Source organism: Mobula hypostoma, chromosome 25 (assembly GCF_963921235.1).
Source record: "Mobula hypostoma chromosome 25, sMobHyp1.1, whole genome shotgun sequence".
NCBI classification, from domain to species: Eukaryota; Metazoa; Chordata; class Chondrichthyes; order Myliobatiformes; family Myliobatidae; genus Mobula; species Mobula hypostoma.
The window spans coordinates 14,233,283-14,260,653 of record NC_086121.1 but is presented as its reverse complement, the minus strand read 5'-3'; the positions used below and the strand labels follow the sequence as shown (position 1 = coordinate 14,260,653).

At 40.2% G+C, this 27,371-nt stretch overlaps 1 protein-coding gene across 3 annotated transcripts in view; it reads right to left on the bottom strand.

The window, feature by feature from the left end:
- tp73 (tumor protein p73) overlaps positions 1 to 27,371 on the bottom strand; it is a 130,966-nt gene that overhangs the window by 42,290 nt on the left and 61,305 nt on the right. The gene's annotated exons all lie outside the window — the stretch shown is intronic.

Sequence of the window (27,371 nt, the reverse complement as noted above, 5' to 3'; positions counted from 1 at the left end):
CCATGGGACTGTCAGCTCCAGCAGCACCACTTGCTTAGTAGACTCAGACACTAGGACAATGTCTGGTCTCAGGGTGGTGGCTGCGATATGGTTGGGGAACTTCAGCTGCCCTTCGAGGTCCACCAACAGCTGCCAGTCCCTTGCAGAGGTCAGGATCCCTGCAGATGTTCTTTTGGCAGGTATTGGCTGCTCCCCAGCTCTGACAAAGGCAATGGTCTGCTTGGAGGGACCGCTTCGCCCACTCAACTCCTGCACTGACGGCTTCAGCCATGGTTTTCAGGACCTGATCATGCCTCCACCTGTACCGTCCCTCACCAAGTGCCCTTGCACAGCCGCTGGGGATGTGCTCCAGAGTTCCTCGCTTGGAGCACAGTGGGCACGCAGATGACTCTGCCTTGCCCCATGTATGCAGGTTTGATTGGCTTGGAAGCACATTGTACACTGCCTGGATGAGAAATTGGATGCGGTGTGGTTCGGCTTTCCAAAGATCAGCCCAGGTCACTTTCCTCAGATATAACCTGAAGACCTCCTTTAGGGATAGTGACAGAAGCAACAATACAAGCAGTGCAAATAGCAAACATGCCAGGGAACAGGGACCTGGGACTGCCAGTCGGTCAACTAACACACTTACAAAAAAAGGCCGAACTACAGGGGAAATTGAGAGCCACAGGGATCAGAAGGGAAAATTGATTTAAGACCATTGATCAGATCAGCTGTACTTTACTGAATGAGAGAGCGGCTTGAAGAATTACATAGGTTCTTGTTTTGTACATTTTTATATTCTTACATCAAAAATGTGCATTAATACAGTTTAATATTCAAACTAAAGCAAAAATAGGCCACATAAATTGGACTACTAGAAAAATGAATGCTTAGCAAATTTGCCTGGATGTGTGTTTGGGGAAAAGAAACATTTGAGAAGACTAACAAAGATGGGGAGAAAATGCAGCAAATGGAGAAAGTCCATAACTCAACATAGCAATACAAAGTCACTTAGCAATACAAACCAATTCTCACTAAAATGCACCAATAAGTTGGTTTATTTGGAGACAGCAGTCTTTTACCTGTCAAAGTGAGGATTTGTTACACCTAGACAGTTGCTGTCTCCTTTTGGGGTATAGTTGGCAAGCATTGAAGACAGAAATTCCCCTCCATGTTTTTACAGCTTTTCCATTATCGTTGCGGTTTTGATTCACAACTCATTGACTCTGTCTCCCTGCAAGAAGGCCAGGCAATTTTTTATTGTGTAGTAACAAGCATGCTTCTAGGTTGTTCAGACTTTTATAAGAAAAGACTTTAATCCCCTCGACACCTGGATATCCTTGAGGCTCTGAAGCCCAGACCCCCCAGACTAGCTTTGTCAAGGCCCTTCTTGTTCCTTGAAAGGTTTCAACATACTTTTCCTCTGATCTAGTCTCAGAAAGCACTGGCTTCTGACTTTGGGAAAGTTAGAACTTGCTCTAATTTTCAAGAAAGAAATAACTCTGTTATGCCAGGTCCTAACATGCAAACTTTCTGAGTAAGATGAAGTGTGTCTGTCTCATTTTGAACATGTTCTGGCTCCTTACATATGGCTGCATTCCATCAGTGGAATCCTACACACAGACACAGGGAACATTGCAACTGACAGAAAAACCTCGGTTCTTTGGATTGGGATGATGTGAATCTTGGCTTTGGGAAAAAACAAATATTAACATGAAGATGGATTAATATGTAGTTTATATTTATGTACATGACTATTCATTCCTTTTTCTATTTCCTTATTTTAGTGTTTCTTAAGAACTAGGAGTAGTTGAATGATATTCAGGCTCCCTTGCATGGTTGATCCAAAAATCCTCGCATCCATTTACCTGCTCATTTCCTATAACTCTTGATTCCATTTGTAATTAGAATTGTACTCTTTCAGAACTCTGCCTACAGAGCTCTCTATGGCAAGGAGTTCCAAAGACTCAAAAAACCCTAAAGGAAGAAATTCTTTATTTTTAATCTCAGTCTTAAATGTGTTTATTCCTCAAAATTTCCAGCATCTGCTGTCTTTTTTGTGTCATGTGTCATATGGTGTATTATAATTGGTCAGGGAGAGCGAGGAGGTGATAGAAAGGAGTTATAGGCAGGTGGTCACACCGGGGCCACAGGAGACAGACAAGTGGGTAACAGTCAGGAGAGGGAAGGGGAAGAGTCAGGTACTAGAGAGTACCCTTGTGCCTGTGCCCCTTGACAAAAAGTACTCCTGTTTGAGTACTGTTGGGGGGGGGGGGAACAGCCTAACTGGGGGAAACAATAGTGGCCGTGCCTCTGGCACAGAGTCCGGCCCTGTGGCTCAGAAGGGTAGGGAAAGGAAGAGGAAGGCAGTAGTGATAGGGGACTCTATAGTTAGGGGGTCAGACAGGCGATTCTGTGGACACAGGAAGGAAACTCGGATGGTAGTTTGCCTCCCAGGTTCCAGGGTCCGGGATGTTTCAGATCGTGTCCAAGATATCCTGCAGTGGGAGGGAGAACAGCCAGAGGTCATGGTACATATTGGTACCAATGACATAGGCAGGAAAAGGGAAGAGGTCCTGAAAAAAGACTACAGGGAGTTAGGAAGGAAGTTGAGAAGCAGGACTGCAAAGGTAGGAATCTCGGGATTACTGCCTGTGCCACGCGACAGTGAGTATAGGGATAGAATGAGGTGGAGGATAAATGCATGGCTGAGGGATTGGAGCAGGGGGCAGGGATTCAGAATTCTGGATCATTGGGACCTCTTTTGGGGCAGGTGTGACCTGTACAAAAAGGACGGGTTGCACTTGGATCCCGGGGGACCAATATCCTGGCGGGGAGGTTTGCTAAGGCTACTGGGGAGAGTTTAAACTAGAATTGTTGTGGGGTGGGAACCGAACTGAAGTGACTAGGGAAGAGGCAGTTGGCTCACAAATAGAGAAACCTTGGAGCCAGTGTGTGAGGGAGGATAGGCAGGTGATAGAGAAGGGACGTGCTCAAACAGACGGTTTGAGATGTGTCTATTTTAACGCAAGGAGTATTGTGAACAAAGCGGATGAACTTAGAGCGTGGATCAGTACTTGGAGCTATGATGTGGTGGCCATTACAGAGACTTGGATGGCTCAGGGACAGGAATGGTTACTTCAAGTGCCAGGTTTTAGACGTTTCAGAAAGGACAGGGAGGGAGGCAAAAGAGGTGGGGCGTGGCACTGTTGATCAGAGATAGTGTCATGGCTGCAGAAAAGGTGGATGTCATGGAGGGATTGTCTCTGTGGGTGGAGGCTAGGAACAGGAAGGGGTCAATAACTTTACTGGATGTTTTTTTATAGGCCACCCAATAGTAACAGGGATATCAAGAAGCAAATAGGGAAACAGATCCTGGAAAGGTGAAATAATAACAGAGTTGGTGTGATGGGAGATTTTAATTTCCCAAATATTGATTGGCATCTCCCTAGAGCAAGGGGTTGCTCTCTGTGGATTGTCACCTTGTCGCGGTGGAGAAGCTTGTGTGGTCCTGTGATCCCAAGAGCAATGCTGTCTGGAGCTATGCTCCTGGTAGGGTCACCCATGGCGGTAAGGTTGAGGATGAGGTTCCTGACAAAGAACAATCCAACCAAGACCTCAACGGTGGAACAGGCAGACAAAGTTACTTTGAACTCAATGGCTGTGAAGGTGGATGAAGGCTGCAACAAATCCATAAGCTCCAATTGTCGTGGTTTCCATGCCATTGGAATCAGTTGGTTGATTTGTAAAGTATTGTGTGCTTCTTGGAGTTCAACATCAAGTACATGTTAAACAAATACACGCATAGGCGTCATCACTCTGTGAGCCACTTCTTCAGAACGAAGATCATCATCCTCGACCTCGAAGGATAGCCATGACAATGAGAGCAAGGGGTTTAGATGGGGTGGAATTTGTTAGGTGTGTTCAGGAAGGTTTCTTGACACGATATGTAGATAAGCCTACAAGAAGAGAGACTGTACTTGATTTGGTATTGGGAAATGAACCTGGTCAGGTGTCAGATCTCTCAGTGGGAGAACATTTTGGAGATAGTGATCATAATTCTATCTCCTTTACAATAGCATTGGAGAGAGATAGGAACAGACAAGTTAGAAAAGAGTTTAATTGGAGTAAGGGGAATTATGAGGCTATCAGGCAGGTAATTGGAAGCTTAAATTGGGAACAGATGTTCTCAGGGGAAAGTACGGAAGAAGTGTACCAAATGTTCAGGGGATATTTGTGTGGAGTTCTGCATAGGTACGTTCCAATGAGACAGGGAAGTTATGGTAGGGTACAGGAACCATGGTGTACAAAGGCTGTAATAAATCTGGTCAAGAAGAAAAGAAAAGCTTACAAAAGCTTCAGAGAGCTAGGTAATGTTAGAGAACTAGAAGATTATAAGGCTAACAAGAAGGAGCTCAAAAAGGAAATTAGGAGAGCCAGAAGGGGCCATGAGAAGGCCTTGGCGGGCAGGATTAAGGAAAACCCCAAGGCATTCTACAAGTATGGTGAAGAGCAAGAGAATAAGACGTGAAAGAATAGAACCTATCAAGTGTGACAGTGTAAAAGTGTGTATGGAACCAGAGGAAGTAGCAGAGGTACTTAATGAATACTTCAGTATTCACTATGGAAAAGGATCTTGGTGATTGTAGTGTTGACGTACAGCAGACTGAAAAGCTTGAGCATGTAGATATTAAGAAAGAGGATGTGCTGGAGCTTTTGGAAAGCATCAAGTTGGATAAGTCGCTGGGCCCGAATGAGATGAACCTCAGGCTACTGTGGGAGGCAAGGGAGGAGATTGCTGAGCCTCTGGCGATGATCTTTGAATCATCAATGGGGACAGGAGAGGTTCCGGAGGATTGGAGGGTTGTGGATGTTGTTCCTTTATTCAAGGAAGGGAGTAGAGATAGCCCAGGAAATTATAGACCAGTGAGTCTTACCTCAGTGGTTGGTAAATTGATGGAGAAGATCCTGAAAGGCAGAATTTATGAACATTTGGAGAGGTATAATATGATTAGGAATAGTCAGCATGACTTTGTCAAGGGCAGGTTGTGCCTTACGAGCCTGATTGAATTTTTTGAGGATGTGACTAAACACATTGATGAAGGAAGAGCAGTAGATGTAGTGTATCTGGATTTCAGCAAGGCATTTGATAAGGTACCCCATGCAAGGCTTATTGAGAAAGTAAGGAGGCATGGGATCCAAGGGGAAATTACTTTGTAGATCCAGAACTGGCTTGCCCACAGTGGTTGTAGACGGGTCATATTCTGCATGGAGATCGCTGACCAGTGGTGTGCCTCAGGGATCTATTCTGGGACCCCTACTCTTCATGATTTTTTATAAATGACCTGGACGAGGAAGTGGAGGGAGGGGTTAGTAAGTTTGCTGATGACACAAAGATTGGAGGTGTTGTGGATAGTGTAAAAGGCTGTCAGAGGTTACAGCGGGACATTGTTAGGATGCAAAACTGGGCTGAGAAGTGGCAGATAGAGTTCAACCCAGATAAGTGTGAAGTGGTTCATTTTGGTAGGTCAAATATGATGGCAGAATATAGTATTAATGGTAAGACTCTTGGCAGTGTGGAGGATCAGCGGGATCTTGAGGTCCGAGTCCAGAGGTCAGACCCCGCTTGGAGTATTGTGCTCAGTTCTGGTCACCTCACTACAGGAAGGATGTGGAAGCCATAGAAAGGGTGCAGAGGAGATTTACAAGGATGTGGCCTGGATTGGGGAACATGCCTTATGAAAACAGGTTGAGTGAACTCGGCCTTTTCTCCTTGGAGCGACGGAGGATGAGAAATAACCTGATAGAGGTGTATAAGATGGTGAGAAGCATTGATCATGTGGATAGTCAGAGGCTTTTTCCCAGGGCTGAAATGGCTGCCACAAGAGGACACAGGTTTAAAGTGCTGGAGAGTAGGTACAGAGGAGATGTCAGGGGTAAGTTTTTTTTCTCTCAGAGTGGTGAGTGCGTGGAATGGGCTGCCAGCAACCGTGGTGGAGGCGGATACGATAGGGTCTTTTAAGAGACTTTTGGATAGGTACATGGAGCTTAGAAAAATAGAGGGCTATGGGTAAGTCTAGTAATTTCTAAGGTAGGGACATGTTCGGCACAACTTTGAGGGCCAAAGGGCCTGTATTGTGCTGTAGGTTTTCTATGTTTCTATAATGGCAAGATTACAATTGTTATCCCGTATCCAGAGATACAGTACCCAATTACAGAAATGATTTTGAACATATAAAAATTATATGATAGGTAGTTACTTTAAAGAGCTACACATTGAACAGTGCACTAGCAACACAAATTGTGAATAATGTCCTTGTGACAAATTTCTGCTGTTAAGTTAATAATGTTTTGGAGATAGTTGATAAAATACAGTAATTGCAAAATACCATAGAGAACTGATATTGGCTCTACATTGTAGTATTTGATTTATATTCCCATAGGTGGGAGTTCAGCATGAAATGTGTGTGCAAATAACCAAATAGGCCCAAGATCGTATGTTTTCCCATTAATTACACATAAAATATGATTTTCTTTAATTCAATCCTAGGCTTACAAATTCACTGTAATTCAATATAAAATGACAGAAAATACAAGGTTATACAAGGCTTCACACTACAATGCCTGTGGGCATTTCTCAAAATAGACAAATTATTTTCGGTATCTGAGCTATTTATGAGAACAGCCCAGACAGTTGAACTAACCCCTATCCAAACAGGTCATTGCACATCTATTCTACTATTCTGAGGAGGTAGAGACAAGGAGGAAATTATTTCTCCCAGAGTGTGGGTTGACTCCACTTTGAGTCAAGGATGAGCTGTTGCAAGCTCTGGGCTGTAAAGTGGTGCTCATTTACAGAGTGAGAATGTGAAACTATAGTCTACTAGAAATGTTTCTCTCTATATTATTAGTGCTTTTTATTCCCAAACTGACCAATTTAACCTCAATACTCTGAATGTACTTTCTCCTTGTAGTAGCAAAGCAAGACAACTTAGATGCCTAAAGTGTATAAACTGTTGTAAATTCTGAAACTCTCATGTGATTTTTCATGTCCTAGCAGTTGCAGAAGCATAATTTTCTATCTCTGCCAGGTCTATAACAAGCCTATATTGCCACCGACCGTATACTATATAGAAAACATCAGAAAGATTACTACTTCACACAAGTCCCCAAACAACAGAGAAGAAAAAAGCATTTTGTTGTCTTTGACTGACCAGGTTAAACACTACACTGTCAGTTTGTATTTCGGATTGTCATCAAAACCAAGTGAAAGACTGGAATAAGTAAAGGGCAAGACTGTAAATGGAGTTAATTGGTTGATTAAAACATATATGTGTAAGGATAGCAACAATATTTATTGGTTGATGGTTATCTATCTGGTAACTAGTTTATTATTGTAACATGTATCAAATCAATTCCAAAAATTGGGAAGATAGACTTTGATCGTATTTTATATGAAACTCAAAGTCTAGAAACAGGCAATTTGGCCAACCTGATCTTTGTTGGTATCTATACATTGGCATATTCTTTTATTCCTTTTTCACTCATATAATTATCTAGCCTCCCTTCAAATCAATTTCTCCATATGATGAAGACTAGATAGTGGTTTGGACTTGCAAGTGAAAATTTTACAAGGTTCTGCCCCTGTCTGATAAATCAAGAATTCTGTGAGCTTTCTGCCTCAAGTTTTCTCATTAGAAATTTGTTCGCAGTCCATAAATCCTGACCTAGAGCTGACCAATCCTGTCTCATATGATAATAGCTCATTTGCTAAAAACCAGACAATCTTTTCATACTGTCTGCCTCCTTCTTGAACAATCCTCAACATGCCTTTCTAACCTTCTGTGGAGGAGTAAAGAGTGGCAGAATTACACACAGCTTGCGGCCATAAATTTCACTGCGAATCAATGATATGATATGGATAAAATTGAGATAAAAAGGAACTGAATTGCTGTGAGGCATGTATTATAATATACAGTTACGAGTCACGACAATGTAGAAATTTTAAATACAGACTCCTTAAGCATTTAATAAGCTGTGTAAGATATAATGTAACACTGGAATTACTTTTTTTCTTACTACTTAATTAACCAAATGCCCTGTAGGGTTTGGAGACAGTTAAGCTCTTTAAACACCCAAGTCAGTTATTTTCTTATTTGCCCATTCGCAAGTAAGAACACTAATATCAACTAAATTATAAAATTACATCAGTGTTAAGTTTGAGAGCATTATTGTGCACTTCAGTACAATACTGTGGGGATGCAGCAAAGTGAATGAGCTTGATTTAGATGTTAAATCAATGAAAATGCAATCAACGTTGCATTTTAACTGATGTTAAACAAATGAATTGTCTATTTCTAAGGTGGCTGTAAAAATCTCATGGCTCCATTCAAACATGATCAGAAGAGTTCTCTAGTATTCTGGCCTATACTCAACCAACACAAACAATAGAAAACCAGTTACCTCATTGCAGTTTGTGGGATATCACTAAACACAAATTGTTCATCTTACTTCACTCCCCCCCATACAATACCTGAAAATACAACTCATTGTGTGCAAAGCACTTTGGAACACCAGAAATCATGATATCCTCACGACAATGTTTCAGGTAAATCTGATAAGCTAAACCTCTTCTCAATCTGAAAAGGGATTGAACAGCAACAGCGCTAATGTGATGTTTCCAGAAATTATTTATTGGTAAAAAACAAAATACACTAAGGATGAAACTCTGATTTAAAGAACCAACAGAATCTATCAATTCTGTGCCTCTGGTCTTTGCAAAGCACCAACAAGCGAGTCCTGATCTGCATGATAATCCAATAACTCTGGCTGAAAAGCACAGGCACAGGTTAAGAACAAACTGTGCTTTGATGTTAAATCTTTCACAATTCAATAGACAATCAGTCATTATGTACTCTCACACAAGAAAACTATCCCATTGAGAAAGGAGGGTGATGATGCCTAGGGAATAAAACACCTGTCCAAATCTGTACCTCCAGAAAGGTTGAAATAAATATGTGTATATCGACTGTCACACACTGCACAATGATAACACATAGATCAATACTGCATTGTGCAGTTTCAATACCCGCTTTGATCAGAGTCTAGAAGGGCAACAGAACTTGTTGAGTTTAGTCAGCATTCTCACAGGGAAATCAGCTTTCAGAACTGTGGAGGTCAGGTCTGATGCAAGATCTGTCAGCCCCTTTACTGAATGGGGTTCAAATGATCAGTGATGAATTGCAGTTTTTAATTATTTGTATTTAATAATCCCAATTACTTAAAAGCATTCTAAATGTATTTAGTTGGTTTATGTTTTAAATTAATAGTGTTAAATATACTATATAATTTTTAATCGATTTTAAATGGCCAGCTGTCAAAAGTTCTAAATGAGGTTCATGGCCAGAGCATACTCGCTCCTATCATACGGTTCAAAGCCCTGCAGCTGTCCACATCCTAGACCTTCAGCTCCAAGAGCATCAGTACTGCTGCAATTAACCTTCCTAATCAGGAGAATTTAAGTTCGGGTAAATGGAAATGCAGGGAGCAAATCTGGGCAGCAGTCCCACAAAAAAAAAAATTGAAGTCAGTGAGTTTGGATTAGGTTATAGAAAGACCCAGCATTTCTCAGTGGGAGGCACAAGAGACTGCATATGCTGGGACCTGGAGCAAAAAGCAAATTGCTCTGGGAATTCAGCTGGCCAGGCAGCATCTATGGAGGCAAAGGGATAGTCAATGTTTCAGGTCAACACCTTGCCTCTGTTCTTTCCTCTATTTCTCCACGAGATCCCAGTTAAACTATTAAAGCCCTTTTGTATCATCAATAGCCATCAGAACCAAGTCTACACTTGATATTCATCTTGCCAATGTTTGCATTTGCAAACTAATCCCAGTGAGTTAATTCAATTTTGGACATTCCATCTTCCCTTAAAAGGCAACAACGCACTCATCCATTTTACGGCCCAATGTCAACTGAATTAACAAAAAAATTAAAACACTCTCAATAAAATACATACGTAGGAACTGTTTACACTAATTAAGTACAGTATCCATGCAAGTCTGATTGGCAACAAGTAGAATGCTCTGTTTCAACATGTTCCTTTCCATAAAAATTATTTTACCTGCAAGTGATCACCGGTCTCTCATCATGCTTTAAAAATTTTTATTCATATATATTAACTTTAAGACCAGGTGGCTGGCAGAATATGTATCTTTACAGCCTGACTTAGAATCACTCCTTTGTGGTAGTCTTTGTACTGACATGGAAGGCTAGGATTATCGCAAGCAAAATCAGCAGAAGACCATGCACCAAGAATGGTAATATCACCGTGACAGAGTAAGATTATAACATGGAGTAATGAGAATTGTAAGCTCCATAAAGTTGATGGTAGATGAGAAGTGTCTAAGAGGCAAATTGGGCTCATGAGGAGATTGGCCTGGCTCACATCTTTCATTTCCTTTTTCCTGAAACACTTTCAAGCATCAGTTAATCAATATTGACCTTAAAAATTGAACAATTGGAAAATCTTCTCATGTTTTCAAACCCATATTGAGGCCTTCAAGCTTTCAGACACTGGAGGATGAGAAGGAGAAGGAAGTGTTACTGTCTTGTTTTCTTATGTGTGGTCTTCCAGTACAAAAGACGTATTATTCAGTGTACACTCACAATTGTCCCTGTATAAGTACAAAGATTAATTCTAAGATCTATTAACGACTATCTGGCTTCTCAGGAATGTTGCTATATTTGTGTAGATAACAATAATCTTATTTCTCAAGTAACTTGTTGGTTGCAAAACTCTTTGGATTTCCTGAGGAAATGAAAAAGCCTTATATGAATGTAGGCTCATTCTTTAATTGCCATTACTAGGGCATACTTGTTGCTAGCTTGTTTGCTAAATTGAAATTGCCCATAACTTCCTTCTCCCAGGGAGAGGTCAATGGGGCCAGTGAGATCTGCCAACACTAATAAAGTCGAAAGGAGTAATTTCACACATCTCAAACTGCAGCCACAGTTTCTTGCTTGCGTGCACTGGGGGTCAAATTCAATGGACTTAATTATCAAGTCACAAGGGTCAGAAGAAATCGGAAGGAAATGACAGTCTTTCTCCATCCTTTTTTCATTATACTCCTGTTCTAAAGATGCAAATTGCTCATAGGTAGATTTACTCGCTAGAACTTGCTATTTTGGGAATATAAAATTTGAGTTAGTGAGCTGTGCTCATGATGCTGTGCATGAGTGACACAAACACAATGGATGTGTAAGTAGCAAGACTTTAGCACATATACATAAATGTTCATTTCATTTTAATGCTTTGCAATCAGCAACCACTGACAGAAGAACAAGGTCTTTTTGAACCCTTGTTTGGATTCAGTGAAGCCTTGCCCAAGGACCACTCTCAAAAAAAACTTATCCCAATGTATGTACATATTTGCCATTGGTTAAAACCCATGGAAGTAGTTCTAAATACTATTCAAATTCTGTTTAATGTGGCACTATATTAATATAATAAAACAAGTGGATTGTCACTTTTAATACAGTTCATGAGTTTAAGTTGAAGAAATATATTAATCTGTTTCATTCAGACACATAGTGTTCAAGGTATACAATAGTTGAGTTCACTTACATCCATTCTGAATTTAGAGATTCTGTATATCTGAACCCTGGATTTCAAATGCCCCAGGCCAAAGTATTTTTTTCATTTTTTCACCATTTTCTGATCTTTTTTCTAACTGCATTAACACTAATAAATTAAATTTTTAAAAATCACTTTTTCTGAAATAAGTTTTACTACTGACACTCCCGACATAGCACCCGTGCAATGGAATTTGAATGTAAGGGTATATAATATGATGAATTATATGGGCCATGAAACAATCAAGATAATTGGAGATAACCAACCCAACTTATAGGAGCCAGAAATTAGCTAAAATTACTGCACAAAAGCAAATAATTTAACTCTAAATTGGTGCAGTTTTCCATCCAATTTCAATTAGTTTATGTCCACTCTCCTACACACCCTCCACTACTTATTGTTTGTACTGATGTCAGTCAATAGCTTAATGCAACATTTGCTGATCCCAATACTTACTGTAAGTCAAAGATGGAAAAGCATTTTAGTGACAATGAAGATGCTTCAGCTTGTTCTCTTGTTTGTGGTTGAAAGTAAGATCTTTATCACCATTAAAATTAGTTCTGATGTGTACAAGAAAAAGTTATCAAACACCATGAAGAAAACCAATAGCCATCTGTGCTGCCTCTTCTCCCACACTAAGGAATTGTATTTGTACTACAAATGATGCCATTTTCAAGCTTGAAATTCCTTGCATAGAATTTCTGTATTAGTAAATGTTAAAACAATTCCACTTAATTCCTCAATGGACCCTTTCAATGAAGTCGTTGATTGAATTAAGATAGGAATAAGGTCTTTTGGTCCATTGATAACTAACTTTTTGATTAATGCCACATCAATGGTTTCTGGAGCACTCCACGTAGCAGAATTTTTGTGAAAAAAACAATTTTTTTGGTTTAACAGACATGGGATGGGATAGCTTCTGTCATATTTGTTCAGGTAAGTTTCCCTCATCAGTACATAGAAGTCTCAATGAGAGGGCGTGCCAAAAGAGATGGGAGAGATCTTAAATGGATTTCTTGCATCTGTATTTACTTGGGAGACAGACACAGAATACACAGAAGTGAGGCAAAGCAGTAGCGAGGCCATGGGCCCTATAGAGATTACAGAGGAGGCGTTTGCTTTCTTGAGGTAAATTAGGGTGGACAAATCCCCAGGGCCTGACAAGGTGTTCCTTTGGACCCTGTGAGAGGCAAGTGCAGAAATTGCAGGGGCCCTAGCAGAGATATTTAATCATCCTTAGTGGCAGGTGAGGTACCAGAGAATTGGAAGATAGATCATGTTGTTCTGCTGTTTAAAAAAGGTTTTAAAAATAAACCACAGGAAATTATATGCCAGTAAGCCTGACATCAGAAGTGGAAAAGTTATTGGAAGATATTCTAAGGGACTGGATATATGAATATTTGGATAGACAGGGACTGATTAGAGGTAGTCATCATGGTATTGTGCATGGTAGGTCATATCTGACCAACCTTAGAGTTTTTTTGAGGAAGTTACCAGGAAAGTTGATGAAGGCAAGGTGGTGGATGTTGTCTGGCATTTGACGAGGTACCACAGGGGAGGTCGGTCAAGAAGGTTCAGTTGCTTGGCATTCAATATGAGGTAGTAATTGGAATAGACATTGACTTTGCAGAAGAAGCCAGAAGTTGGTAGTAGATGGTTGCCTCTCTGACTGGAGGGCTATAGCTAGAGGAGTGCCGCAGGGATTGGTGCTGGGTCCATTGTTGTTTGTCATCTACCTCAATGATCCAGATGGTAATGTGGTAAACTGGGTCGGCATATTTATGGATGACACCAAGAATGGGGGTGTAGTGGACAGTGAGGAACACTATCAAATCTTGCAGCAGGATAGGGACCAGCTGGAATAATGGATTGAAAAATGGCAGATGTAATTTAATACTGACAAGTGTGAGGTGTTGCACCTTTGGAAGACCAACCAGGGTAGATCTTACACAGTGAGCAGTAAAGCACTGAGAAGTGCTGTAGTACAAAGAGATCTGGGAATACAGGTCCATAATTCATTGGAAGTGGTATGACAGGTAGATGGGGTCATAATGAAAGCTTTTGGCACATGGGCATTCATTGATCAAGATATTGAGTATTGGAGCTGGAATGTTATGTTGAAGTTATATAAGACTTTGGTGAAGTCTGATTTGGAGTATTGTATGCAGTTTTGGTCACTTACCTACAGGTAAGATAAAAATAAGATTGAAAGAGTACAGAGGAAATTTACAAGGATGTTGATGGGACTGCAGGACCTGAGTTATAAGGGAAGATTCAATACGTCAGAACTTTATTCCCTAGAACATAGAAGATTGAGGGGGAGATTTTATAGAGGTATACAAAATTATGAAGGGTATAGATAGGGTAAATACAAGCAGTCTTTTTATACTGAGGGTGGTTGAGACTACAACTAGATCATGGGTTAAAGGTGAAAGGTGAAAAGTTGAAGGAGGACATGAGGGGAAACTTCTTCACTCAGAGGGTTGTGAAAGTATGGAACAAGCTGCCAGGGAAAGTGGTAGATGCCATTTTGTTTTCAACATTTAAGAGAAGTTTGGATAGGTATATGATGGAAGGGGTATGGAGGGTTATGGTCTGGGTGCAGGTCAATGGGTCTAGGCAGTTTAAGCATCCAATCCCACCACCACTGACAAATGGTTGCAGCAGTGTGTACTACCTACAAGATGCACTGAAACAACACACCAAAGTTCCGAAGGCAGCACCTTCCAGCCTCACGAACACTATCATCTAGAAGGATGAGAAAAGGAGATGCCGGGGAACACCACCACTTGAAAATCCCCCTCCAAGTCACTCACCATTCCTTCATTGTTGCTGGGTCAAAATCATGGAATTCCCTCCCTAACAGCACTGTGGATGTGCCTATACCCCAGGAACCGCAGCGTTTCAAGAAGGCAGCTCATCACCACCTTCTCAAGGGCAACTAGGGATGGGCAACAAATGCTGGCTTTGCTGGTGACGCCCACATCCCATAAATAAACTTTAAAACATTATTCAGCACAGACTATATGGGCGTAAAGGCCTGGTTCTGTGCTGTAGTTTTCTATCACTGTAGGACTCTAAATGCTGGAGGAACTCAGCATGTCAGGAAGCATCTATGAAGGGAAATGAACAGCCAACATTTCAGGCTGAGACCTTTCATTAAGACTGGCAAGGAAGTGGGAAGAAGCCTGAATAAAAATACTCTTAGCTGGCCCACTGCAAATTTTCAGTTACTATTGATACCCTGAAGGAGAGAAAGTGTCAATTCCAAAACCTCACCATCAGATTACCATATAATCTTCTAATCTCAGGGAAATGTGACCCAAATTTATTGAGTACCTCATGGTGCTTCATTTCCCTTCCATCAACAATTAAGTATGAGAGGAATGGGAAAAAAGATAATTAGAAGAGACATTATTTAAATTTAGAAGTGTTCTGAAGACATTTTCTGTGTTCTCTTACAATGTAAGAATACTTGACAAGTGTCATAACACAGTATCACTCACTAATTCAAATATGATGTCCGGAAGCAACACAAATGGGGTCAGTCATTTGCCCAGAGAAACCCATACCATTAGCTACAAACATATGAGCTTGTGTGATAATCCAGTAATGTGTAAATTTTTCTATGAATCTCTAAAGGTGACTTGACACTTAAAAAGAGTAGCTGGTTGAAGAAAGCTCTTATTTAGAAGAATTTACCCCAAATTGCTTGGGTTAAAGTACAATGGAAATATTTTATTGCGCTGACAAGCCATCAGGTAGATGTGAAAAGTCAGTCTTTTTTATTTCCACACCACTTGCAATTTTGTCTGAACATTCATCTCTGATGAAACTTATTTAAATGCAGCTGTCATTTCTGAAAAGTTCAGACTTGTTCTCCGGGGATTATAGCCATCTTATACCTTGTTTTTGAAAGGATTTGACCGTGTGCCTCCTGACTCCTACATTCCTTGTTGAGTTCAAGAGCATGCATAAGACGTGCCCAGGACAGATGCTCAACGGCTCCTAATAAACCGCTAGTTCTACTGGCCAGGAGGAGACAGCAGTCACAGGCTGAACAGCTGCAGACTTGCATCCCAGGACAGGTTGGGACAAGCTCTTGTAGAGAGAGTGGTAATGATCTACATCCCTTGTCACTAGGCAAGTACCATCTTGCAAAGGATAGATACCGTTAACTACTTTGCCCCTTCACTGCTTCAATCTTCAAAGGCAAGCTTCTATGGAGAAAATGAAGTAGTAATATATAATATTTAACCCTCTCAATGCATCATCTCCTCAGCAGTTTTCTAAATAGTCCCAATGAAGGCTTTTGGCCTGAAATGTCAACAATTTCTTCCCCCAACAAATACTGCTCTGCCTACTGAGTTCCTCCAGCAAACTGTTTGTTGCTTTAGGTAGCCCATTTGGTTAGTAGGGATAAATGGTCCCATTTCTTCATCTGCCTATGTGGGATCACTACAATGAGCAAATCAGGAACAAGAGGAATATCAGGGAATCAAACTGATTTCTCACTTTTCTCCATGTTATTTCTCTCCCTTCATTACGTTTGGAGGAAGGACATGACCCATTACTTTTTTAAATGAAGGAATGCCAGATCAAGGACCTAACGTTGTTGGGTGAGCATCTGGGAACAGGAGATCAGGGGTGGCATAGAGGTGCAGCTCACAGATCAAGCAATCTGGGTTCGATCCTGACCTCTAGTGCTGTCTGTACGGAGTTTGCGTGTTCTCCTTGTGATTGTGTGTGTTTCCCTCAGCTGCTGTGGTTTGGTACATTTTTGTAAACGGCCTCTATTGTGCAGAAGAGTGGTAGAATCTGGGAAATCTTCCACCTAGTTGGGTAGATACCAATACCGTAACAATACTAAATGAGCCTAGCTAGAAAAATAAACAGTTTTAAAATGCTAGTCTTCATTACTACTGAGGAACAAGTTCCCAGAATGCTACAAGTACAACAGCTCTTCATAATAAGACTTATTTGTGACAAGTGTTTGATCAGGACCTTGTGGATTAGCTGCATTGATCTCAGCACTAAGGATAGTGACAATAGTCAAATTGATGGTCAAAGCTTTATGGATTTAACTCTACAGGGTTAAATCATTTGGGTTAAGCTTTGAGGATCAACTATTCAGGACTAATACTTTATGAATCAATTTTCTGTAAGATTCTCCTTTGCAGAATAAATGATCCAAAATATCAATTTCCTGATTCTGGATGCATTTACATGGAATCTAACAACTGCACAGCCTATTGATAATACATTTATTCATTCTGGTTGATTTATTATCCTAGTCACCATGTCAGTTTCAGCCATGCCCCAGTTCTTGCTGTTAAAAATATTGAGACGGCAGATTGGCATGTCTAGACTTTTAACAGGATTTACATTAATTCTGGCTACAGTCAAAAATTGCTGAGGTTCAAACAAGTTTAATTTCCATACCTTACCTTTAGTAAATTACTTTGTTGTAATGTTATTTTAAATACAATAGATTTCTGTTAACTGGTGTATCAGTTAATTGGAGCAGCCGCTTATTAGGAACAACTTTTAAAGAACAAAAACTAATCCAGAATATAGCTGGGATTCCCTTCGTTTATTTGAAACACTATGCCACTTAATTGGGACAGCAGACTGGTGCTGCATGGTTTCTAACTAGAGTCAGTTCAGTTAGGCACTACACCATGTTTAGAGTGAACAGTTTTTAAATAGCGTCAGTTGCGTGTATTTGTGTTTGAAAAAGCAGCAATTTTTGTCACTGATAACTGTCGAGAAATAAGCTGAAAGACAATTTGGCACCGTTTTGCTCAATGCAGTTTCAAGCACTGCCAGAAACGGCTGGGAGTAAAAATGAAATGATTTCACTACTTCAACAAATTAAAAACTACAGATAATTTGAAGGTATTGACAATCATCTTGAATGTTACAATGAAAAGAAGATTTGGAGGATGCAATTGTCAAAAGCATTGTATGAAAGCAGTCATTATCTGCACCAGGTGTCTGGCTAATTTTATTCATTTACAGTCAATTACAGTAGTATTCTCTGGATGAATTCCTCTTTTAACAACTATTAGGAACAAATACAGTTTTATAGTACTGTATTTGTAGTTTTCTAATTTGTGCTGTATTTCATTTAAATACATAGATTGTTACTCACTTAAATGGTTGTTTGTCTTTTTTAAAAAAAACTATTTCCATGAAACTTCAGGTAATTGGGGCAGCCACTTAATTGGGCCAAAATGTACTAGTCCTGATGTATCCAAATTAACTGGAATCCACTGTGTACCATTAGAATATTAGGTTAACACAGACTGAATTCTGCTTTACGCACTCAGATGTACTGAACATATAACACACATCTGCAAAGCACAAGGTTCATCTGAATGTCAAGATATAGCCAAGAGAAAAGCTCTTGTTTTGCAAGTAGCTCCTTTTTAAACTTTTGCTTTCAATCTTGAATTTCTTCTATAGATCTGGCCACTTCTTTTATATAATTATGTTCAACAACTACAGTATTTTCATATTACCCCCTTGCTCCAGGATGAAGTTTTATTGTCACCTGGTACTTCTCTCAGGTATCTAGCCCTCATGGATGAACAAAGAAAATGACTGCCAGAGGACCCTTCAATAACACTTTCAATTGGACTCAATGTGAACGAATTTGCCACAGTTAAAATTTATGGATTAAAGCCCCAGTCCACAACTTGAATACTTCATCCAATCTGAGAGTATGCTGTATCATCAAAAGTAATTGGGAATCTATAGATCATCTAAGGATCATTTGTATAGCCAATAATACTGACCTAAATATAGATTTGACTACAAAAGCAACAGACATTAAGTTGCAGTTATGCAAATTCCTGTTCATTACACATCTGGAGTATTTTGAATAATTCCCATTTATGTGCCTAGAAATTAGAATGTTAAACAGCATGTTGACTGACATTTTTAAAATATTAAGGGAAATTGTTGGAATAGATGAAGGACACTATTTCTACTTGTTGGCGAATCCAGGATAGGGCATTATTTTAAATGAGAGCAGACCCTTCAGTTGGTGAAATGAGGAACTAATTCAACATGCTAAGTGTGAAAGAAATTTGGAACTCTTATAAAATCATTTGTAAATTTCAAACCTGAGATTAAGAGACATAAAAGCTGACGTATTAATGTATACGAGTCAAAGATGGACATATTGAATTTAGTCACAGGTTGGCCAGTATTCATGACGGTATAGTCTTGAAGCATTGTCGCCTCCTGCAGGTACTCAGGTACTTCAATAAAAACCTCATTTATCTGTCAGATTGATGCACAAATCAGCTGCAGCACTAGTTTCTGCACCAGAACTCATCCCTCAGCACCAAAAACAGTTTAAGTGGTCATCTCTCCTGACTGCTGTTTGTACAAGCTTGCTATACATAAATCTGAATTTGGCTGCTGAATTTAGATAAATCATTTCAGAATCTACAGTTCCAAGGCAGTCATTACCTGTAGACAGTAAGGCAGGACTGAACAGTCAGCACAGATTTATAAAAGGAAGACCAAGCTTGATCAATCTGTGGAAGTTCTTTGAGGACATTACTAATGGAATAGATGAGGGGACACCAGTGGATGTGGTGCATTTGAAGTTTCAGCAGATTTTCCTTAAGGTCTCAAGCAGGGTGTTTGGTCAACAAGGTTGTAGCGGAAGGGTCTCTACCCAAAACACTGATGTTTATTCATTTCCATAAATGCTGCCTGACCTTCTAAGTTCCTACAGCATTTTCTATGTTTTGCTTTGGAGATGGAGCTGGTATACTGTCAATGAGAAATAGTCACTGGGAGTGATTAATTTTTCCTAAAAAGGGAGAACAGAGTTGGCAGACTGCAATTACTGAGGTTCCCTTGGGATACGTGTTGGGCACCAGTTTATCACAGGCTAAATCAACCATTTGGTTGAGGACACCAGATGCCAGACTTGATGGTGAAAAACGAGATTAGCTTTCTTTGTCACAAGTACATCAAAATATCCAGTGAAATGCATTGTTTCATGTCAATGACCAACATAGTATGCCCACAACTTATTAACCTAACCTATACATCTTTGTAATGAGGGAGGAAACCAGAGCACCCGGAGGAAAGCAGTGTATAAACTCCTCACCAACAGCAGCAGGACTCGAACCCAGGCCACTGGCGCTGTAATGCGCTATATTATCTGCTGTGCTACTGTGAACAGGGAAGAGGAAAATAAGGATTTTAGTTCCGGAGTAATGATGCTTTGCTGAAATCACATCAAGCCTTGGTGAGACTGCACTTAGACATTTTTGGGTCTTCTTACCTGATGAACAATACCTGCCTTGCAGGGAGTGCAGTGAAGATTCACCAGACTGGTTTGCCATCTGAGAAGAAATTGAATAGTAGAGCCCTGTACTCTCTGGATCAGGGGTTCCCAACATGGGGTCATGAACCCCTCAGTTAATGGTGGGGACCCATGCGCTAGAGTTTTAGAAGAATAAAAGGAGATTTAATTGAAACTTACAACATTCTTACAGGATTTTTAAGCTAGAGGATTCTTTTTTCGTGCCTGAGGAACCTAGAGCCGAGGCTGACAGCCTCAGAGTAAGAATCTTGCCTGAGAAAACTAGAGCCGAGGCTGACAGCCTCAGAGTAAGAATCTTGCCTGAGGAAACTAGAGCCGAGGCTGACAGCCTCAGAGTAAGAATCTTGCCTGAGAAAACTAGAGCCGAGGCTGACAGCCTCAGAGTAAGAATCTTGCCTGAGGAAACTAGAGCCGAGGCTGACAGCCTCAGAGTAAGAATCTTGCCTGAGGAAACTAGAGCCGAGGCTGACAGCCTCAGAGTAAGAATCTTGCCTGAGAAAACTAGAGCCGAGGCTGACAGCCTCAGAGTAAGAATCTTGCCTGAGGAAACTAGAGCCGAGGCTGACAGCCTCAGAGTAAGAATCTTGCCTGAGGAAACTACAACCGAGGCTGACAGCCTCAGAGTAAGAATCTTGCCTGAGAAAACTAGAGCTGAGGCTGACAGTGTCAGAGTAAGAATCTTGCCTGAGGAAACTGGAGCCGAGGCTGACAGCCTCAGAGTAAGAAATAGGCCATTTCAGATGGAGATGAAGAGAAATTTCTTCAGACACAAAGTGGTGAATCTTTGGAATTCTCTACCTAGAGGGCAGTAGAGGATCCAGCAATGATATCAAAACAGAGATCAATAAATTTGTGGATCTTAAGGAAATAATGCACCAAAAATGGCATAGAGATAGAAGATCTGCCATGATCTTGATGAATAGGGAAGCAAGCTCAAAAGATCAAATGGCCTACTCCTACTCCTTTTTCTTATGTTCTTCATATTCTCATTCACTGATTTGAAACAAATTAACAAATCATTAGAGTAATGTCAACTTAGAAATCTCTCCAGTTAGCGTCATTAGACAGTGATTCTACATGGGAATCATGGACAAATTTCTCTTCCTCAGCTAAAGGGTTTGTGTAAGAAACAGCCATTACTATTAACAGAAACATAGAAAACCTACAGCACAATACAGGCCTTTTGGCCCACGAAGCTGTGCCGAACGTGTCCTTACCTGAGAAATTACCTAGGGTTACACATAGCCCTCTATTTTTCTGAGCTCCATATACCTGTCCAGGAGTCTCTTAGAAGACCCTATTGTATCTGCCTCCACCACCGTCGCTGGCAGCCCATTCCACGCACACATCACTATATGCGTAAAAAAACTTACCCCGCTATCTCCTCTGTAAACTATTTCCAAGCACCTTGTTCATGCTTTTAATTAACTCACTACAGAATGTGGCCCTTTATACAAATCTACACACTCGGTAGACTCTTGGTTTTCAGAGTGTTTTACTTTAAGCTTGTCTCTTCTTCTCAGGCTCCAAGTAAATCATTCCATAAGTTTCTTGCTGTATGAATGGCATAGTACCTTGTATCATTAGGATCTCAAAGCACTTCACCACTGTTGGTCTTGCCTTTTAGCTAAAAGATACAATATTTTAAAAAAGATTTTGAAAAGATTTTAGTGCTACCATCAATACTACAATTCTTTTTGTTTTCCCTCTTAAAACTTTTAATCCTGTTAACATCCTGAGCTTTAGGCACATCTGGGTGTCTCAAAACACAGAGGAAAGAGAGCAGGGTGGAGATACGTCTCTGCCAAAGGAGGTGCAAGGCGTTCCTCCCTCCACTAGCCTACAGGTCACCCTTGAGCAAGGTGTAGCACCTGCTTAGCACCTCCGATCAGGGTCATGTGAAGCCATGGGAGCAGGTGCTGGATGGCTGTATGAGCAGCTGGTGCTCATCACAAGTTCTGGTTATGCATCCACTGACACCAGGCAGACAATCTTGGAAGAGTTATGAAAATGGCTGGGGTCACCAGTCTTGTAAAGCCGCTGCCCAGAAGGCGGCAATGGCAAAACACTTCTGTAGAAAATTTACTAAGAACAATCATGGTCATGGATAAACTATGCTATATGACATGACATATGCTGATGATAGTGATGATAATGATAATGCGGCAATGGGCACAAATAACCTATACAATACAGATTATGTGTGTCCATTGCACTTACAGTGCATATTTAGATGGAGTCAGTCTTCCTCCTCAAAATGTTATGTGTTTGTTTCCTATTTAATGCCTCTTTGGCAACAATGCAGTTAATCAGATGCATTTTCCCTTTCAGGGGTAGATTATAGGAATTTTTGCCTCCAGGGTAGGAGGAACTCAGCTGCAGAACACCAAAGCATTTAAAATCATTCCAAGTGAGGCACAGAGTTGAACATCGCTGCTCTGACCTGCACGTGCTGATAAGCAGAATAGAACCACATTTTCTGACTAATTCATCAACATTTGAATTTCTCAGGTTTGCAAATTAATATCATACTCTAAGTGCTAAGTTTTTAATTATATTTTAATGTTTTATTCTGCACTTATTCCTTAACATTTGGTAAAATATTACCCAAACATCAGAGAGATATAGATCAGACTTTTCAGACTAAAGTCCTTTTCACAATTATCAGTTGTAGAATATTAATTATAATTCTTTCTGGTCATATTTATAACAAATTTTTAGAAAGTTATTCAATTAATTAAAGTAGGCAGACCAGAATTGTAATTATAGGCCTGAAAATTCAACTTACTGCCTGTGGTTAATTCTGACAATACGATGTCCCTGCAGGCAGCTAAACAACCAAAGAGCTGTGTGTCGAGAAGTCTGCTGAATTAGTAGTTCAACAATGTTGAACATTGTAGATGTACAAGAGTCAATCATATTGCTGTGATCTGATGTCATGTAAATATCAAACAGGGTACAAGATAGGTAACTTTTCCAAAATGAAATTAGTAAATCAGCTGGAATTTAAAAACAGTTAAGTAAGTTTATGGTTGCCAAATTCGGCACTTTCTTCAATTAAATAAATGTAAATCAATCAGTGACCACTAACCTCATAGCCCTGAATAATTATTCCAGGTTTTAGCATAATAAGTCAAGTGATACAGTATAATCATTATGCTAATATACCTAACAGCGGTAACAAGATAATAATGCCATTGCAAAAAGGATTATAGATAATTTTATAACTTTGACAGAGCAAATCAGAATGTAGTCCCACCCAGAGGTAGATGAAGGCAGCACATATCACAAGGGTAACGCAGGCAAAGATTTCCACATACTCATGGGAAATATAATGCAATGTAAAAGATATATACATAATATTGCTTTAAGTTTATACTTCTTTAATAACTTTGCACATTTTATTCTCCTCTGCTAAGGTGTGGATCCAATTTGCCAACAGTCGGAAACTTCTGAGGAAGAGTGGACAGACGGTTGCAGCAGGTAATTTGTCACCTAATCCTCTCAAGGAGATCTCCAGTTGATGTCACTGGGAATCTAACAGGACCAGTTATCCCAACTGATTTTACTGATTTTAGCTTAGGGGACTGAAGATCAACTACAACTTCTTCTCAGGAACTTCCAACAAACAGCTACCTCCAGATAGATTTGGAATCAGTCTGCTAACTTCCTTGTTCGTAAGGCTCACTACCAATATTCATTGCACACTTATACTCTGTGTAATTTGGGGAATCTCCATTTTTTGATCAAAATGATATGGCTCCCAAGAACACATAAAACCAACAGCACACAATGACAATATTTATGAATATCTTAAAGGTAAAAAAGTAATTGCCAAACTAAAATTTTTCTTACTAATTACATTCCTAATCTTGTAAAGATTTGCTTTTTTTCCTCTCGCTCATCTCTCTATTGGATTCCAATCTATGTTTTACTACACACCTCTGAACAAGAAATGCTGGAAATTAATTCTGGCCATACACAGCAATGTCTGTTAGCACCTGTAAAGAATAAAGTGCAGTTACTGTTGTAAATCAAGTCCTTTAGTCAGAGATGTTCATAGAGTAATGTTCTGTTTCCTCCAAAGTGCTACTCTTTGGTAAAAGTTCACCAATGATCCCACTGCTCTGTACTTTCCTAACACCTTTTCAAATTATTCTTTAATATTCAGATAAATCTCTTCTGAAAATTGATCACTGAATCTACTTCTGCCTTTCTTTTTGAAAGTGTATTCCAGATCATAGCTACTGGTTGTATAATGAAATCATTCTCTTCATTTCTATGTTTTTATAAACCAATGATCACAAATATGTGTTATTTCATCAATTCCTCTCTGTAATTCTTAAATACTTTACCAAACTCTTTCGAGAACTTGTTAGATCTCCCATTAACTTTCACTGCTGTTGAGAAAACAACCCAAACTTCTACAGATGCTCAGCATAACTACAGTCCATCACATAAGGTAACAATCTTGAAAATTTCCTCTGGAACTCTTCCAAGGGCTTTAGTGCAATTGGCTTTCCTTTAATGAAATATTTTTCTATTAACCAATGCAGATTGACACACTGCCTTTTTCCTTTTGTTTTCATAATTTTGCATACCTTCAGCGGATGGAGACATCTACAGAAAATGTAATAGTTCTGTTGCTGATTTCCTCAGGGGTGTGTGTGTGTGTGTGTGTGTGTGTGTGTGTTTTTCTTTGCCACTTTTTCTGGCTTTAGCTGGATTGTTACTTCTCCTCTTCTTTGTCCTCCAAACCCAGTTCATTACTTTAATTCTCTGGGTGCTATTTTATACCACAACTTCCCAAAATTATGTTTCTTTTCCTAGTTTCCTACTGTTAATGTTTGGGATTACCCACAAGGTACACAGAGCAGTAAGTGAAGGAGGACTTGTGTTTGCTCTTACACTGAGATCACGGTGAGAAAGTGGAGGTGGAAGAAAACAGAATTTATGTTAGAGATGATTTTTGAAGTTACTTTAATGATTATTACAGTAATAGGGGTACCGGGCAGCATTAACTGTTCAGAGATGGTCTGCTCTACAACCAGTGCCAATAGATGACATCCAACTGTTGTTAACAAAGCAAGTTCCATTTTGTCAAGATTTTTTAATATTACATAATTAAATGCTATACTATGATTTCATTTGCCAGTAAAAGAAAAACCTCACACATAAAATGCTGAAGGAACTCTGCAGGCCTGGCAGCATTTATGGAATTAAAAAAACAGTCACTGTTTTGGGTTAAGATCCTTCTTCAGGACTGGAAAGGAAGGAGGGAAATGACAGAATAAAAAGGTAGGGGGAGGGGAAGGAGGATAGCTGGAAGATGATAGGTGAAGCCAGGGAGGCAGGAAAGGTAAAGGGCTAGAGAGGAAGGAATTTGATTGGAAAAGAGAGTGGACCATAGGAGAAAGGGAAGGAGGAGGGAACCCAGGTGGAGGTGATATGCAGGAGTTAAGGGGTCAGTGGGAAATAGAAGAAAGGGGGAGGGGAGAGAGTTTTTTTCTTAAATTCAGAAGAAGAAATCAATACTCATGCCATCAGGTTGGAAGCTACCCAGACGGAATACAAGATGTTGCTCCTTCAGCCTGAGGGTGATCTCATCATAGCACAAGAGAAGGCCATGGACTGACATGTTGGAATGGGAATGGGAATGGGAATGGGAATGGGAATCAGAATTGAAATGTTTGGCCACAGAGAAGTTCATCTGTTGGTGGATGCAGCAGAGGCATTCAATGAAGTGCTCCCCCAATTTACGATTGGTCTCATCAATGTACAGGAAGCCGCATTGGGAGCAACGGACAAAGTACCCAACCCAAGCAGGTTTGCATTACCTGGAAGGGCAATTATGGGCCCTGAATGAAGGTGAGGTATGAGGTGAATGGGTAGGTGTAGTAATTTGGCCGCTTGCAGGGATAAGTACCGGGAGGAAGATTAGTGGGGAGGAATTTTTTTTTTTTTTAAATTTTTTTTTTACAGGAGACAGGGTGGGAAGAGGTATGGTCAAGATAACAGTGGGAATTGGTAGGTTTATACAAAATATCTATTGACAATTTCTCTCCAGAGATGGAAAAAGAGAGATCAGGAAAGGAGAGGGAGGTGTCAGAAATTGACCAAGTGAATTTAAGGGCAGGGTGGAAGTTAGAGGAAAAATTAATGAAATTGGTGTGCTCAGCATGGATGTATGAAACAACACCAATGCAGTCATCAATGTAGCAGAGGAAGAGTTGGGGATCATTATCAGGGACAGCTTGGAACATGGACTGCTCTATGTAGCCAAGGAAAAGGCAAGGATAGCTGGAGCCCATGCAGGTGCCCATGGTTACCCCTTGTGCCTTAGGAAAGTGGGAGGAACCAAAGAAAATATTGTTGAGGGTAAGGGTGAGGACCAGTTCTGCCAAATGGAGGGTGGTGGTGGCTGAAGGGAATTTGTTGGTTCTTTTATTAAGAAAGAAGCAGAGAAATCTAAGGCCTTCTTGATGGGAGATACAAGTGTATAGGGACTGGACATCCATGGTGAAAATGAAGTGGTCAGGGCCTGCACACTGTTGGATAAAGGATGAGGGTAAGATTAATAGGGTTCACGTCTAGTTCATGTAAATAGCCTTCAATTTCTGCGCCTTCTCCGAGGGTCCTTGAACTTTTTGGGCTGGTTCTCTGTGTAGTCCCAATGCCACAGAAGCTTTATTAAGTGTTAGTGCTGTTTACATCATTGACAGAAACCACCCAATGAAGTGGATATCACTGCCATCAAAATAATCATGAACATTTTGAACGTCAGCACCTTGCTTTCCAAATAGCAGTGCAGTAAGTGGTGGTAGGATGCCCAAATTCTTAGCTATGAATCTACAATGTTAAGTTCCTGTTTGGAATCTCCTGCAGCTAGAAGGTTGAGAGACCCAGCAGGCAGAAAGGGTTTAAGCAATGCTGATGCTGTGGGAACCACAGGGTACTAGGGTGGGGCATTAACTATATCACAACAAGAGCTGAGGTGTGGTTTGGAACAGATATCCTGATAACAATATGGTATTATCAACTAATCTTGCTTTCTACCTGGTCTCAATGTAAATGTAAGAGAAAGGAACTGAAACAGTTAAATTATAGATGTCATTCTGATTTTAATGAAAAGTCAGCATCTTCAATTTTTGCTAGAGTTAACTGCTGCCACTCACAACAACCTAATCAACAGCCTGCCTGCCTGCTCTTTACATTGTGGTGAGTCCTTTTGCAGACAAGGAAGAGCAGTACATTTTAAATTGCACTTGAGAAAAACACTAATTATCCCGTCGGTTACCAGCAGACAGGGAGCCGCGCTTCTCCTACTGTTGGAAAGGATGCTTACTCGTCTGCAGCAAGTCTGAACACCTCCCTCCAGGAGATAACACAAGCAACATCTAACA